Raw genomic sequence first — 16,619 nt, 5'->3', positions numbered from 1 at the left:
TTTATTATGGTAGATCGTGTCTATCATTCATGTGTAGTTGTTATTGGGGGTCCTGAGTCCCGTGTATATCTCCTACTTCTCGATATGGTGAACTTCGATATTATTTTGGGATGGAGTGGTTATCACCTTATCATGTTATATTGGATGGTCATGCCATGACCGTGACCTTAGCATTGTTGGGGTTGCCTCGATTGGAGTAAAGGGGGACTCTTGGTCATTCCACCAGCCGGGTTATCTCGTATATGAAGGCTCGGCGTATGGTCGAGAAGGGATGTTTGGCTTATTTGGCTTATGTTCCTGATTCTAGTGTTGAGGTTCCTTCGATGGATTTTGTACCAGTTGTTCGGGAGTTTCCAAAGGTATTTCCTTCAGATCTGCCGGGGATGCCACCTGACAGGGATATTGACTTTTGCATTGATTTGGATTTGGGCACTCAACCCATTTCTATTCCGCCATATCGTATGGCCCTGCCAGAGTTGAATGAATTGAAAGAACAGTTGCAAGACCTGCTTGATAAGGGCTTTATTAGACCTAGTGTCTCGCTTTGGGGTGCGCCGGTATTGTTTGTTAAGAAGAAGGATGGATTTTCGATGCTGAGCGCTTCAGGGTGCCCGGGTATTTTCGAAGATTGATTTGAGTTCTAGCTACCATTAGTTAAGGATTAGGGCATCCAATGTCCCTAAGACAGATTTTCGCACTCGGTAAGAGCATTATGAGTTCTTAGTGATGTCATTTGGGTTGACAAATGCCACAGTAGCTTTTTTGAATTTGATGAACCGAGTGTTCAAACCTTATCTGGATTCCTTTGTGATTATTTTCATTGATGATATTTTGATCTATTCCCACAACTGGGAGGAGCATGAGCAGTATCTTCGAGTCATTCTTCAGACTCAGAGAGACAATCAGTTGTATGCAAAGTTTTCGAAATGTGAGTTTTGGTTGAGTTTAGTTGCATTCTTGGGTCACATTGTATCAGTAGAGGGTATTCAAGTGGATCATAAGAAGATTAAGGTAGTTAAGGACTGGTTAGACCCACATCAACTACAGATATCTATAGTTTCTTGGGTTTTGTGGGCTATTACTGTCGGTTTGTGAAGGGATTTTCATCTATTGCAGCCCCGATGATAAGGTTGACCTAGAAGGGTGCCTAGTTTAGGTGGTCGGACGAGTGTATGACGAGCTTTCAAAAGCTCAAGGTAGCTTTGACCACGGCACCAGTGTTGGTATTGCCCACAGGTTCAGGGCTATATACAGTATATTGTGATGCATCTTATATTGGACTTGGTGTGGTATTGATGCAGAATGACAAGGTTATTGCATATGATTCGTGGCAGTTGAAGATTCACGAGAAAAATTATCCAGTTCACAATTTGGAGCTAGCATCCATTGTTCACGCACTGAAGAATTGGAGTTACTATTTATATGGTGTGTCGTGTGAGGTATTCACAGATCACAAGAGTTTGCAATACTTGTTCAAGCAGAAGGAGCTAAATTTGAGGCAGAGGAGGTGGTTGGAGTTGTTGAAAGACTATGATATCACCATCTTGTATCATCCTGAGAAGGCCAATGTAGTCGCTGATGCTTTGAGTAGGAAGTCAGCCAGTATGGGCAGCCTTGTGTATATTCCAATCGGAGGAGACCGCTTGCTTTGGATGTTCAGGCTTTAGCCAATCAGTTTGTGAGGTTGGATGTTTCTGATCCCAGCCGTGTTTTAGCTTGCACAGTCACTCGTTTATCATTATTTGAGCGTATCAGAGATCGGTAGTATGATGATCCTCATTTTCTTGTCCTTAGAGACACAGTGCGGCACGGGGGTGCCAAGAAGGTTACAGTTGAGATGACAGACTTTTGAGGATGCACGGTCGAGTTTGTGTGCCTAATGTGGATGGACTTCGTGAGTTGATTCTAGAGGAGGCCCATAGTTCTCGGTATTCTCTTCATCCGGGAGCCGCTAAAATGTACCAGGACTTGCGGCAGCATTATTGGTGGAGGAGAATGAAGAAGGATATTGTCGCGTATGTAGCTTGGTGTTTGAATTGTCAGCAGGTAAAGTACGAGCATCATAGACCTCATGGTTTGCTTCGAAAGATTGAGAATCCTGAGTGGAAGTGGGAGCTATCACTATGGACTTTGTTGTTGGACTCCCACGGACTCAGAGGAAGTTCGATGCAATATGGGTTATTGTGGATAGGCTCACTAAGTCAGCGCATTTCATTCCTGTGGCGGTTTCCTATTCTTCTGAGCGATTAGAATATATTTATATCCGTGAGATCGTTTGTATTTATGGTGTGCCCGAGTCTATCATTTCTGATTGAGGTACATAGTTTACCTCACATTTCTGGAGGGCAGTGCAACGTGAGTTGGGTATGCGGGTCAAGTTGAGCACAACGTTTCATCCTCAGACGGACGGACAGTCCGAGCATACTATTCATATATTGGAGGATATGCTCCGAGCATGTGTTATTGACTTCGATGTTCTTAGGATCAGTTCTTGCCATTAGCATAGTTTGCCTACAACAACAGTTATCAGTCGAGCATTCAGATGGCTCCCTATAAGGCGTTATATGGTAGGTGGTGTCGGTCACCGGTTGGGTGGTTTGAGCCGGGAGAGGCTCAGTTGTTGGGTATAGATTTAGTTCAGGATGCTTTGGAGAAGGTTAAGATCATTCAGGATAGGCTTCGTACAACTCAGTCCAGGCAGAAGAGTTATGCTGACCGTAAGGTTCATAATGTGGCATTCATTGTCGGAGAGCGGGTGTTGCTTCGGGTGTCGCCGATGAAGGGCATGATGAGATTTGGGAAGAAGGGCAACCTAAGCCCTAGGTTCATCGGGCCTTTTGAGATCCTTGATAGAGTGGGAGAGGTGGCTTACAGACTTGCATTGCCGCTAGGTTTATCAGCTGTGGATCTAGTGTTTCATATGTCGATGCTTCGGAAGTATCACGATGATCCATCCCATGTGTTAGATTTCAGCACTGTCCAGTTGGACAAGGACTTGACCTATGAGTAGGAGCCGGTAGCTATTTTAGACCGACAGGTTCGTCAGTTGAGATCGAAGAGTTACCCTTCAGTTCGTGTTCAGTGGAGAGGTCAGCCTGTCGAGGCAGCTACCTGGGAGTCTAAATCCTATATACGGAGCTGATATCCCCATCTTTACACCGACTTAGGTACTTTTCTATGTCTGTTAGAGGATGAACAATTGTTTTAGAGGTGGAGAATGTGATGACCCAAAAGGCCATCTCTTACTTTAGAAGTTAAATATGTATTTCGAGGCCTTAAAAACCTTTTTTTGTCTCACCTCAATTTGCGTGCGCAGTTCGAGCATATATCCGGAAAGCCTTTATGTGAAAATTTGAGAAAAATGCTAATTTTGCCTTTAAAATTGAATTAAGTTGACTTCAATCAACATTTTAGGTAAAACGGACCCGGACCCAGACCCGTGATTTGACAGTCCTGAAGGGTTCGTAGAAAAATATGGGACTTGGGCGTATGCACGGAATTGAATTCCGAGGTCCCTAGCCCGAGAAATGAATTTTTGAAGAAAATTGTTTAACTGAAAAATATAAGGAGTTTAGAAATTGAATAATATTTGAGTATGATAGTACCAGGCCTGTATTTTAGTTCCGGAACCTGGTATAGGTTTAATATGGTATTTAAGTTATGTCTGTAAAATTTGGTAAGAAACGGAGTTTAAATGACGTGATTCGGACGCTCGGTTGTGAAAATGGAAACTTTAAGAGTTCTTGAGATTTTTCCTTGATTTTGATGCTAAATTCGTAGTTCTAGGTGTTATTTTGGCGATTTAATCACAAGAGCAACTCTGTATGATGTTTTTTGACTTGTAAGTATGTTTGGTTTGGAGCCCCGAGGCCTCGGGTGAGTTTTGGATAAGCTACGGGACGTTTTAGACTTAGAAAATCTGGTATTTTTGCTGCAACAACTGTTCTAGTATGTCTTTTTTCGCGTTCGTGAAGCTACTCTCGCGAACGCGAAGGGAGGGCTGGTCGGGTGAGTTTTTCTTCTTCGCGAACGCGAAGGCCTGGTTGCGAACGTGGAGTGATGGGGGCTTTACCTTTTGCAAAAGCGACTGGCTCATCGCGAACGTGAAGCATTGGGAACCTGGGGGAGGGGTCAGACTTCCTCCTACGCGAACGCGAGCATGGTCGCGCGAACGCAAAGGCCAAGGGGGAAAAGCCTTCACGAACGCGACGGGAGTTTCGCGATCGCGTAAGCCTAGCAAGGCATCTCTTTATGAACGCGACAGTGTCCTCGCGAACGCGATAAACACTGTCGCCCAGTTCATAAACAGTCCCAAATCGGGACTTATGTCATTGTTTCAAATTTTCAAAAGCTAAACGGCCTAGGGGCGATTTTCAAAAGATAATTTCTTCCCCAAAGTGTTGGTAAGTGATTCTAAACCATTTTCTATCAATTACCCATTGTATTTCATCAACTTTCAACCAAAAATCTTGTTCTTTAAAGGTAGAAGTTAGGGATTTGGGGGGAATTGGGAATTTTATAAATTTAGGGATTTAGACCTCGATTTGGGGTTGGATTCCAAAACTACTTACATATTTGAGCTCGTGGGTGAATGAATAATTGGGTTTTGGTCCGAACCTCGAGTTTTGACCAAGCGAGCCTGGGGTCGATTTTTGACCTTTTAGGAAAAATGATAGAAAACCTATAATTATGCATTGGAATTGATATCTTTATCACTTATTGATGATGTTAAGTTAATTATGGCTAGATACAAGTGAATTGGAGGCGAAATCTATCGGGAAAGCAATATTTGAGGCTTGAGTTCTGCCGTGGAATCCGAGGTAAATGTTTGGCCTAACCTTATCTTGAGGGAATAGGTGTTGTTGTCTTATTTGCTACGTGTTAGTATTGAGTACGACGTATAAGTGTGGTGACGAGTATCTATACATTGGTGTCGAGCATGCATGTGAGTCTTACACTGTGACTATTGTGATTCTTATGATATACTATTTATGCTTAAACTAATGATGATCCATGTTGAGCAAGACTTATGTTATTTTCTTGGTATTTGACCATTGTTGAGTATTGGCTCAAGTTGAGATTTACCTTGTGAAGTTAACTGTTGGAACGAGATTGGTTATAATTGATTTTCCTTTCGGGGATGTTATTGTTTCTACTGTTTGGGTGAGGAAAGAGTGATAAAGCATGTAGGGTGATGGCGTGCACATTCATACTTATGCATATGGTGAGGGAAGAGTGATAAAGCACGAAGGGTGATGCCGTGCACAATTTCATTTATATTGATGCATATGGTGAGGAAGAGAGATAAAGCACGAAGGGTGATGTAGTGCCCATTTTTATTATATATTGCATGGTGAGGATTAAGAGTAAAAGCATGAAGGGTGATGCCGTGCATTCATTTTCTATTTGCTGTGAGTATTTGCTGTAATCGGTTCAAGTTCCTTAATTGTTTCATTTCCGTTATTTCTGTGTTTCCTTATTCTGGTATCCCCCGTAGCATGTTGCCCCTTCCCGTTAATTTATGTTTAGCTTCTATTATTGTTATTCTGTTAGATATCGTTTAACTGCACAGGTTCATGATGTTTGTCGTGTCCTAGCCTCGTCACTACTTCGCTGAGGTTAGGCTCGACACTTACCAGTACATGGGGTCGGTTGTACTGATGCTACACTCTACACCTTTTGTGCAAATCCCGGTACTGAACCATACAGACCATAATTCGAGGTTGCTGCTTCAGTCCAGTGGAGACCCGAGATAGTCCTGCGGGCATCCGCAGGCCTTTGCGTCCCCTTCTATCATAGTTCTTTTTTGTTTATCTACATTCGAACATATGTACATTTCCTTGTTTAAATCTGTGTTTGCAGTATTCGTAGACCGCCCGTGATATTGTGACACCAGTTCTGGGTGGAGTTTCATTATGGTTTCGTATTTGCATTAAGTTAATCCGTTAAATTCTGTTCTTCCGCATTTTGTTTCCGCTGATTATCTTATATTAACTGGTAAATTGTTAAAAGATAAAGGAAAAAGGTAAAATAATCAGTAACTTTGGCTTGCCTAGCGGGTACAATGTTAAGCGCCATCACGGTCCCGAAGATGGGAAATTCGGGTTGTGACAATCGTGGAGGTATTTTTTTCTCAATTTCAACTCTTTATGCAATCCATTTAATATTACTCTTATTTTTTCTTGTTATTGGAAATTATGGAGTGGTAATGTATTGCCAATACGGAGGATATAAAATTAATTTTATAAAACCTTTCTACATATTTTTAATAAGAATTTAATAGACAAATTTTTTTAATTTTAAAATCTTAAATATTAAAAATTGGCATAGAAGTTATAGTAGTCCAAAAAATAGGTTATTGCAGTTATGTCCTTTCCCAATAAGTTCTTCCATTTGATATTTTAGGGTTATTTTGGTATATTAATATTGTACTTATACTTTTATAATAATATAGCCTCTCCTTTTTGTAAATGGATTTGGACAATATAATACATTATCAAATTAAATTAGTAATAAGATATTATAATACGCTTTCAAATACAATGTTGGTTGACGAAAATATACTTATAATATTGAACATAATAACTTACAATGAAAGAATATAACCGAAATACTATACGTTAGCCATGTAATCCTATTATTTTTAGGACATATTTCTTAAACCCTACACGTTAGGCCATATGTAATCCTGTTGGTAATCAGTTTTCGAACATTGGCGTTCTTTTTGAACCATATATGCCTATAATCTTTATTATATTTGGACGACGACGATGAGAAGTGTTAGTATACAAAAGTATTGCAAAAATATTAAATTTATCGGTTGTTTAGAGTCCTTAGGACTTCGAACTCATTAAAAAAAAATGCACTCTTGGTTATTTTAATATTAATATCTCTATGTATCCTAAAATTAATAGGATCACATGACTAAAGATATTTACTTGTTCAATTTTATATGAATTAGACAGCCCGAAAATAATTATACTAATAGGATTCCTAAAGGTAATTATGTAGGATTCGTAAGGTGTAACATTATGTCTTAAAACTAATAGGATTATAAGGCTAATATTTAGAATTTCGATTATGTCCTTTTATTATGAGTTATTATGCTTAATATTATAATATTATTTTTATAAACCGGTATTGTATTCATACTTTTATAATAATATAGATATTGCTGATAAATGTAGAGGTTTAGACTACTTGAAATATTTATATATAAATTTATAACTAATAAATGTTTGAAATTTACCGTCTCTTCTAGAGACTTCTAGTGTGACCCACATATAAGGTAATAAATTATTGTCACGACCCCAGTTCACCCTCCGTGAACCATCGTGATGGCACCTAGTCTTTACGACTAGGTAAGCCTAAATTACGGAAGAAAACCAAAATTTTGCGGAAAGTAAAACAACTTTAAACAGTAATAAAGTAACAACCGTGTTTAAATGTGCCACTCGGCATACACCATATTCAACTCTCAATACCAAAACATAAACCCAAGACCCGGAAACTAATGAATCACAAGCTAAGATCAATACTACATAGCTCTAACTCTAGAATATCTAATCAGAACAGAAAAATACAGAAGGGCTAAATACTAAAAGCAGGAATAGAAAGAGACTTCTAAGTCTGCGGACGCGGAAGATGTACCTCGAAGTCTCTAGAGCAGTCTCCTCCTCAAGGATGATAGGCCTGAGTAGCGGTACCTGGATGTGCGCATGAAAAATATGCACAGAAGGGGCATGAGTACACCACAACGGTACTCAGTAAGTGCCAAACCTAACCTCGGTTGGGTAGTGACGCGGAAGGTCAGGGCCTTACTGAGGCTAAATAAATAATAAGATGGCAGGATAAGATAAACAGTACAATTGAGAACCTACATTAAGAATCTACACAGGATAATTAGGAGTACAATAACGGAAACAGAAATAAAGGCAAACACCAGGAAGTACCATTCATAACAAGGGTGATAGCCGAGGATCTCTTGGTATCCCGAGGATCTTTTGGTATGCTCAATGTATTCTAGGGATCTCTTGGTATCCCTAGGATCTCTTGGTATCCTCAATATATACTAGGGATCTCTTGGTATCCCGAGGATCTCTTGGTATCCTCAATATATGTGCCAGGGATCTCTTGGTATCCCGCACCTCAGTTCAGATCATAAATACGTATAGGGGAATCTCTCGGGATGCCGTCCCGTAGTCCCAAAGTAAAAACACACAGCAGCAACACAAGAATACCAAATTAAGTTAAATTTCGTACCAAGTAAATAGTTAATTCTAGCCTAAACATGCTTCACGTATTGCAATTAAGGCAGTTTAAGCAAATAGGCAATTAAGTCAACTAAACATGCTTTTCTAAACTACTAATAGGCTAAATTCGCAAGTAGAATAAAACAAGAAAAATAACTGAATTGAAATACTTAAGGAAAAATCGAATTTTCAACAATTAGCTCAAGTACGCGCTCGTCACCTCACGTACAAGGCATTTCAATTATCAAATATCATGTCCTAAGGGAAAGGCGTGACGACCCGGCCAGTCGTCTCATGAGTTACTGCTCCATTTTTCCCATTTCTACTTCTTTATGCTTTGTTTATCCGTATTATCTGATATCGGGTTGGTCGGATCGAATCCGAAAGGAATTTGGTAAGGTTTGAGACACTTAGTCTCTTTTGAGGGAGCATAAGTTGGAAAAGTCAACTGGATGTTGACTTATGAGTTAGAGGGCTCGGATGTGAGTTTCGATGGTTCGGCTAGCTTCGGAAGGTGATTTGTGACTTAGGAGCGTGATCGAAATAAATTTTAGTTGGTTCGTAGTAGATTTAGGTATGAATTGGCGAAGTTGATATTTTAGCGATTTCCGGTTGGTAGGCGAGATTTTGATATAGGAGTCATAATGGAATTCTGAGAGTTGCAGTAGTTCCATTGTGTCAATTGGGATGTGTGTGCAAAATTTCAGGTCATTCGGACGTGGTTTGGTTGGGTTTTTGATCAAAAGCGTAATTCGGAAGATTTTGGAAAGTTTGGCTTGAACACTATGTGTTTTTGGTGATTTGATGTTGTTTGAGGTATTTTGGTGATTGGAACATGTTTGAATAAGGTTTTAGGATATGTTGGTACCTTTGGTTGGTGTCCCAGGTGTTACAACCCATATCCGCACGCGTTAGTTCATGTCATATATTAGTTAACATAAATTCAAGAAGGAATTACCTTTGAGGTGATAAGAAGTTAATCCTATTGGTCTTAAGTGATACAAGGGTGTATAAGGGTGATTAACAAGTATTAGAAGTTAAACGAATCAAGGATGTTGTAACTCGTATTTTCAGGTAAACCTAGAGGTTCTTAATACACTCAAGGTCATGTATTAAAGTGTTTGAATCATATAATATCCGTATCATAAGTCTTGAAGTCAAACGAGTTATGAAACAAAAGTCGACAAACGTTGTCGCAACTTAGGTTTATAATTTTACTTAAACATTAGGTTAAATATTTCTAAGCTTTTATCCTAATTTACAAGGAATTACGGGGTGATCTACCCACCAAATTAAAGATCTATTAGTCTAGTTTCCAACGCATTAAACCGTTTGTCAATACGATCTCAGAGTATAGAGATATTCATATTTTTGCAAGTCTGCGCAGATTGGTAGATGACAAGTAGGTGCATCACCTACTTTCCAAAATGATAGGACAAAATTAAAAGCCCTAAGTCGTCCAAGAGCGGACTTTTAAGGGGTTATGAACTCAGTTATTTCATCCATTTTTCAGACCCACAAAACCAAAGTTAACCCCTGCAACTCTTCCCCAAAAATCCCACACAAACCCTAATCGATTTTCCCTCTCTTTCAAGTTCTATTTGAAGGTAAAACCTAGAGCTTGAAGAACCAAGGGAAGGGCTGAGTTATCCAACAAGTAAGGTAAGTTACTGCCATCTTTCATACATTTTTCTCTGCTGTGAATTCATGGTAATTCGTTCTATACATGTAAGAACTCACGGGACGGTGATCGGAAGCCGTGAGTTCGAGTTATTCACTTGTAGCGGACTGTTTTGTGTTGCTATTGGGCTGCGTGTTTTAGTAATATTTTGTGGAGTTTTGGAGGTGGAAGGGTTTGGAGAAATACCATATATATGTAGGGTTGTGGGCTGATAGTTATTCGTAACATTTCCGGGTCGTTTGACACGACTATGGTAGTCGTCGTATGTATGATGTAATTATTTTGTGTGTGGACTGTTTTGGGAGGCTCAATATGTTTATTATTGAGGTTGTTTGGGCTATTTGGTGATTGTTTGGAATGGTGTGAAGTCATATATAGAGGGGAGGTGCTGTCCGTTTAAACGTAAAATAGGTTGTGGTCGATACATAATAGTTATGACGCTTAAATGATAACGATCGTATCGTTTCTCTTATTGTAGACTAAGGAGTTGTGACAATTTGATAGCTTGTTATTGGGGAAGTATATACAAGGTATGTGAGGTAATCCCTTTTCTTCTTTTGCACGACTCCGATTGTACATAGTGTAATGAACGAGCTTCCAAAGATACTCTACTCTTAGAAGCTAGCAGTACTTACATTGCTTTCCCTCTTATGGAACGATTGAAGTTAATGTTGCTTCTCTTATTCTTATGTTATCAATGTTGCTGGTACTTCCTGATTCTTATAAGGTTCGTAATGAAGAGTTGGTCCTAATAACGTGTACAGAGGATACCGACCTTATGTCACTCCGAAAGGTTTAGAATGTGATTCCATGAGTCGAGCATGCATTATATATATGTATCTATTTTACTCTACCGAGCCGTGCTATAGTCGGCCGGGTATGACACCTATTGTGCAACCACTGATCAGTTGGGTTTTACCGAGCTCCACGTGGCCGGGTACGATTCTACCGTGCCTTATGACGGCCGGGTATATTTTTACCAAGCCTATTATGGATAGGTACGATATGATGATGATGATGCCCACAAAGGCATATGTTTTAAACGTTTATGTATACATATATATGTATCATGCATTTCATGTCAGTAGCCCTCAGAGGTACTCAGATGTTCCAGGTTGTATATTCTTTATCCCTGCTTACATTACTGTTCATATTTATGGTTCCCTACCTTACATGCTCAGTACTTTATTCGTACTGACGTCCTTTTGTTTGTGGACGTTGCATGTCGTGCTGCAGGCCCTAATAGACAGGCAGGTGCAGCTCCCCCACCACAGTAGGTTGTCCAGTTCAGCAGTGATTGGCGAGATCTCTTCTCCGGACTTACTGTGGTCTTGGTATGCATTTTTGTTATAGACATTATGGGTATGTCGGGGCCCTGTTCCGGCTATGTTGCAACACTTATGTTCATATAGAGGCTCATAGACAAGTGTCGACTCATGTATAGTTTGGTATGCCTTGTCGGCTGGTTTTTGTTGTATAGTCTTTCATGGTAGCGTGGTAGCTCGTACCTTATATGTAGTTTCTTGATTGTCTGGTCATCCCCTGCTATGTATGTTCATGCCATCATATTTTATTGCTGGTTGTCCATGATCCAGGTCTACCATTTATATTGATCTCGTCAACCCTAAAAGATAATAAAAAAAAGGTTAGATAAAATGTACGTTGGTGCTCGGCAAGTATGGTCGGGTGCTAGTCATGGCCCTCCAGTTTGGGTCGTGACAAACTTGGTATCAGAGCAAGTCTGTCCTAGGGATTGTCTATGAGTCGTGTCTAGTAGAGTCTTGATTATGGATGTGTAGCGCGCCACATTTATAATCAGGAGGCTACATGACATCTAGGGTTGTTACCTTCTTCCTGAATCTAGATCGTGTGTAGAGTTGAGTCGTAAGTGTTTGTATCTAATATTCACCTTGTTTTCTTTCAGCGATGCCTTCGACTAGGAAGCAAACAATTAGTAGACGGCTTGATACAACTGTAGGAGAGGGTACCAGTCAGGTGCCCCAAGCCAGAGCAGGCCAAAGTGAGGCTTAGAGTGAGATGCCGTCTCATGCCTCAGCTACTCCGTCTCCTCCATAGGATATTAGGAGGCACCCAGCACGTCCAGTTCCTCTGTCTGGCGCTACAGACCAGGATATGCAGAGTGTTTTGCAGTTATTGACTAGCTTGGTAGCTGCTCATGCTCAGAGGCAGAATACAGGTGTTGCTGAGAAACCAGTTAGTACGAGAGTTCATGATTTTATTAATTTAGACCCTCTAGTGTTTATCGGATCAGACCCCAAGGAGGATCCGCAGACTTTTATTGACCGGGTTCATCGTACACTTCGGGTTATGCATGTTAGTGATGCAGAGGCAGTAGAGTTGGCTTCTTATCGGCTACGGGATTTAGCGGTTCTCTGGTATGATAGTTGGGAGAGATCCAGGGGTTCGAACGCTCCTCCAGCTGTGTGGAAGGAATTTTCTGAGGCCTTTCTTCGTCACTACTTGCCAGTTGAGATACGACGAGCTAGAGCTGATAAGTTCTTGAACCTTAGACAAGGTAATATGAGTGTGCGAGAGTACAATATGCAGTTCGATTCTTTAGCAAGGTATGCTCCCCATATGGTGGCCGAGATGAGTGATAGGGTGCATTTGTTCGTGAACGGATTGGGACCACATCTAATAAATGAGTGCACAACAACCTCCTTGGTGGAGGGCATGGATATTTCCCGTATTCAGGCTTATGCCCTGACTTTAGAGGATCGTAAGCACCAGCAGAGGGTAGATAGGGAGCAGGATAGGGGCCAGCATAAGAGGACGAGATTTGCAAAGTATTCTAATGACTTCAGAGGCAGCGTCAGGCCCCAGTCTTCGAGGAGTTCGGCGCCACCTGTAGCTAGTGCTCACCCACAGTTTCAGAGGCCTCAATATGATCGATTTACCCATTGTGGTCCAGGTCAGAGTTCGCATCCATCAGGCTCGCAACATCACAGGGATACTAGTCAGACGAGACCTACAACACCACGTTGTGATCAGTGCAGCAAGGCCCACTTTGGACTGTGCCGTCGAGGTTCTGATGCATGTTATTCTTGCGGACAGCCTGGCCATATGATGCGGGATTGTCCTAACAGGGGAGGTGATGGTATGGCTCAGCCGACTGGATCTGTGTCTGCTTCTTCCCTATTAGTTCGACCTCCAGCACAGGGTTTTTAGCAGTCGACAGGTCGTGGTAGAGGTAGAGGTGCAGTGCCGAGTTTGAGGGGTGGTCAAAATCGAACCTATGCTCTAGTAGGTCGACAGGATCTCAAGTCGTCTCCAGATGTAGCTACAGGTATATTATCTGTGTTTTCTTATGATGTATATGCGCTGATTGATCCGTGATCTACATTATCATATGTTACACCCTTTGTGGCTAATAAGTTTGGCATTGAACCTGAATTGATAAGTAAACCCCTTGCGGTATCTACTCCGATAGGAGATTCTGTGATTGCTAGAAGGGTATATAGAGGTTGCATTGTGATGATTTGTAGTCGTCAAACCTCAGCAAATTTATTTGAGTTAGAAATGGTTGATTTTGATATAATAATGGGAATGGACTGGTTGGCCTCATGCTATGCAAATGTTGACTGACGTTCGAAGATGGTTAGGTTTCAATTTCCTGGTGAACCCATCATTGAATGGAAAGGGAATATTGCTACACCAAAAGGTAGGTTTATTTCCTATCTTAAGGCAAGGAAAATGATCTCAAAAGGTTACATTTATCATTTCGTTCACGTTAGGGATGCGGAGGCGAAACCGCCTACTTTACAATCAATCCCCGTGGTCAACGAATTCCCAGATGTTTCCCAGATGAACTCTCGGGCCTTCCTCCTGAAAGGGAGATTGAGTTTAGCATTAATGTGTTTCCTGACACTCAACCGATCTCTATCCCTCCATACAGAATGGCCCCGGTAGAGTTGCGAGAGTTGAAGGTGCAGTTAAAGGACTTGCTGGATAAGGGCTTCATTAGACCTAGCACTTCACCTTGGGGTGCACCAGTCCTATTCGTGCGGAAGAAAGACGGGTCGTTACGGATGTGTATCGACTATCGACAATTGAATAAATCTACTATAAAGAACAAGTATCCACTTCCAAAAATTGATGACCTATTCGACCAACTCCAGGGTGCCAAGTATTTCTCCAAGATTGATTTACGTTCAGAGTATCATCAGGTGAGGGTTAAGGAGAAGGATATTCCAAAGACGGCCTTCCGGACAAGATACGGGCACTTTGAGTTCTTGGTGATGTCGTTCGGGCTAACAAATGCTCCAGCAGCTTTTATGGATCTCATGAATACTATATTTAGGCCCTATCTTGATGTGTTCATGATTGTATTCATTGATGACATTCTAGTATATTCTCGTTCGGAGGCGGAACATGCGGGCCACTTGCGGATAGTATTACAGACGCTTCAGGATCGTAAGTTATATGCTAAGCTCTCCAAATGTGAATTTTGGCTGAACTCAGTAGTGTTCCTTGGCCATGTGATATCTGACGAGGGTATTAGTATCGACACTCAGAAGATCGATGCAGTAAAGAATTGGCCGAGACCTACAACACCATCAGAAGTCCGCAGCTTCCTAGGGCTAGCAAGATATTATAGGCGGTTTGTAGAAGGGTTTTCCTCTATATCATCACCATTGACTATGTTAACATAGAAAGCTACCAAGTTCCAATGGTCTGATACTTGTGAAAGTAGTTTTCAGGAGCTGAAGAATCGATTGACATCCGCACCAGTGCTCACTCTCCCTGAAGGAACAGAAGGTTATGTGGTATATTGTGATGCCTCAGGTATAGGTTTAGGGTGCGTATTGATGTAGTGTGGGAAGGTGATTGCTTATGCATCAAGACAATTGAAGAAGCATGAAAAGAATTATCCAACCCATGATTTGGAATTGGCTGCAGTAATATATGCTTTGAAGATATGGCAGCACTACTTATACGGTGTCCATGTTGACATCTACACAGATCACAAGAGTTTACAATACATCTTCAAGCAGAAAGAGTTGAATTTGAGGCAGCGTAGGTGGCTTGAATTACTGAAAGACTACGACGTCGAGATATTGTATCATCCCGGTAAAGCCAATGTTGTGGCAGACGCTCTCAGCCGTAAATCAATGGGAAGCTTAGTACATATTGAGGCAGGTAGATGGGGGTTGACTAAAGAGCTTCATCAGCTAGCCAATATGAGAATCAGATTGTTAGACTCTGATGACGGAGGTGTTACTGTACAGAATACATCAGAATCATCTTTGGTAGCCGAGGTAAAAGCACGGCAATATGAAGATCCTATCTTAGTACGATTAAGAGAGAGCATTCAGCAGTGTAAAAGTATGGCTTTTGAGATCGGAAGAGATGGGGCACTGAGATACCAGGGCCGATTATTTGTGCCTAATGTGGCAGGGTTGCGAGAGAAGATTATGATGAGATTCATCAATCCCGATATTCCATCCATCCCGGTTCGACAAAGATGTATCATGAGCAATATTGGTGGAATAACATGAAGAAGTCTATTGCAGAATTTGTAGCCCAGTGTCCCAATTAACAACAAGTAAAGATAAAACATCAGAAACCCGGTGGATTGCTTCAAAATATAGAGATTCCGACCTGGAAATTAGAGGTGATTAATATGGACTTCATTATCGGATTACCTCGCTCTTATCAAAAGTTTGACTCCATCTGGGTGATAATTGATCGACTTATAAAATGTGCCCATTTTCTGCCAGTTAAGACAACTTACACGGCTGAAAATTATGCGAAGTTGTATATCAAGGAGATTGTTAGGCTTCATGGTGTGCCGATATCTATTATATCAGACCGAGGAGCTCAATTGATAACTAACTTTTGGAGGTCTTTTCAGAAGGGTTTAGGCACACAAGTGAATCTTAGCACTACATTTCATCCGCAGACTAACAGACATGCTGAACGTACCATTCAGACACTGGAATATATGCTACGAGCATGTGTTCTAGATTTTAAGGGAAATTGGGATGACTATCTTCCACTCATAGAATTCGCCTACAATAATAACTACCATTCCAGTATTAAAATGGACCCATACGAGGCACTATATGGGAGAAGATGTAGATCACCAGTTGGATGGTTCGAAGTCGGTGAAACACAATTATATTTCGATGAGGACTGCACAAAGCAGGCAAAAATCTTATTTCGATGTCCGACATCATGATCTGGAGTTTGAGGTTGGTAATTGGGTTTTCTTGAGGATCTCACCAATGAAAGGTATTATGCATTTTGGGAAGAAAGGTAAGCTGAGTCCAAGGTATATCGGGCCATATAAAATTCTTCGACGGAATGGACAGGTTGCTTATAAGTTAGAATTGCCATCCGAATTGGAATTTGTCCACCCGGTATTCCATGTATCTATGTTAAGGAAATGTATTGGAGACCCTTCTCGATTCGTCCCTATCAAAGATGTACAGGTTACAGAGGACCTATCATATGAAGAAGTGCCAGTGGCTATATTGGATCGACACGTCCGCAAGCTGAGAACAAAAAATGTAGCTTCCATCAAAGTATTGTGGAGGAACAAGAATATGGAAGAAATAACACGGGAAGCAGAAGAGGAGAAGAAGTCTAAATACCCGTACCTATTCCAGAATAAAGATAACAAGGATGTTGGTGGAACACATGATACATTGGAAGGTGAAATG

The sequence above is a fragment of the Nicotiana tabacum genome, chromosome 22 (genome assembly GCF_000715075.1).
Source record: "Nicotiana tabacum cultivar K326 chromosome 22, ASM71507v2, whole genome shotgun sequence".
Lineage (NCBI taxonomy): Eukaryota > Viridiplantae > Streptophyta > Magnoliopsida > Solanales > Solanaceae > Nicotiana > Nicotiana tabacum.
This window is presented reverse-complemented; position numbering follows the sequence as displayed.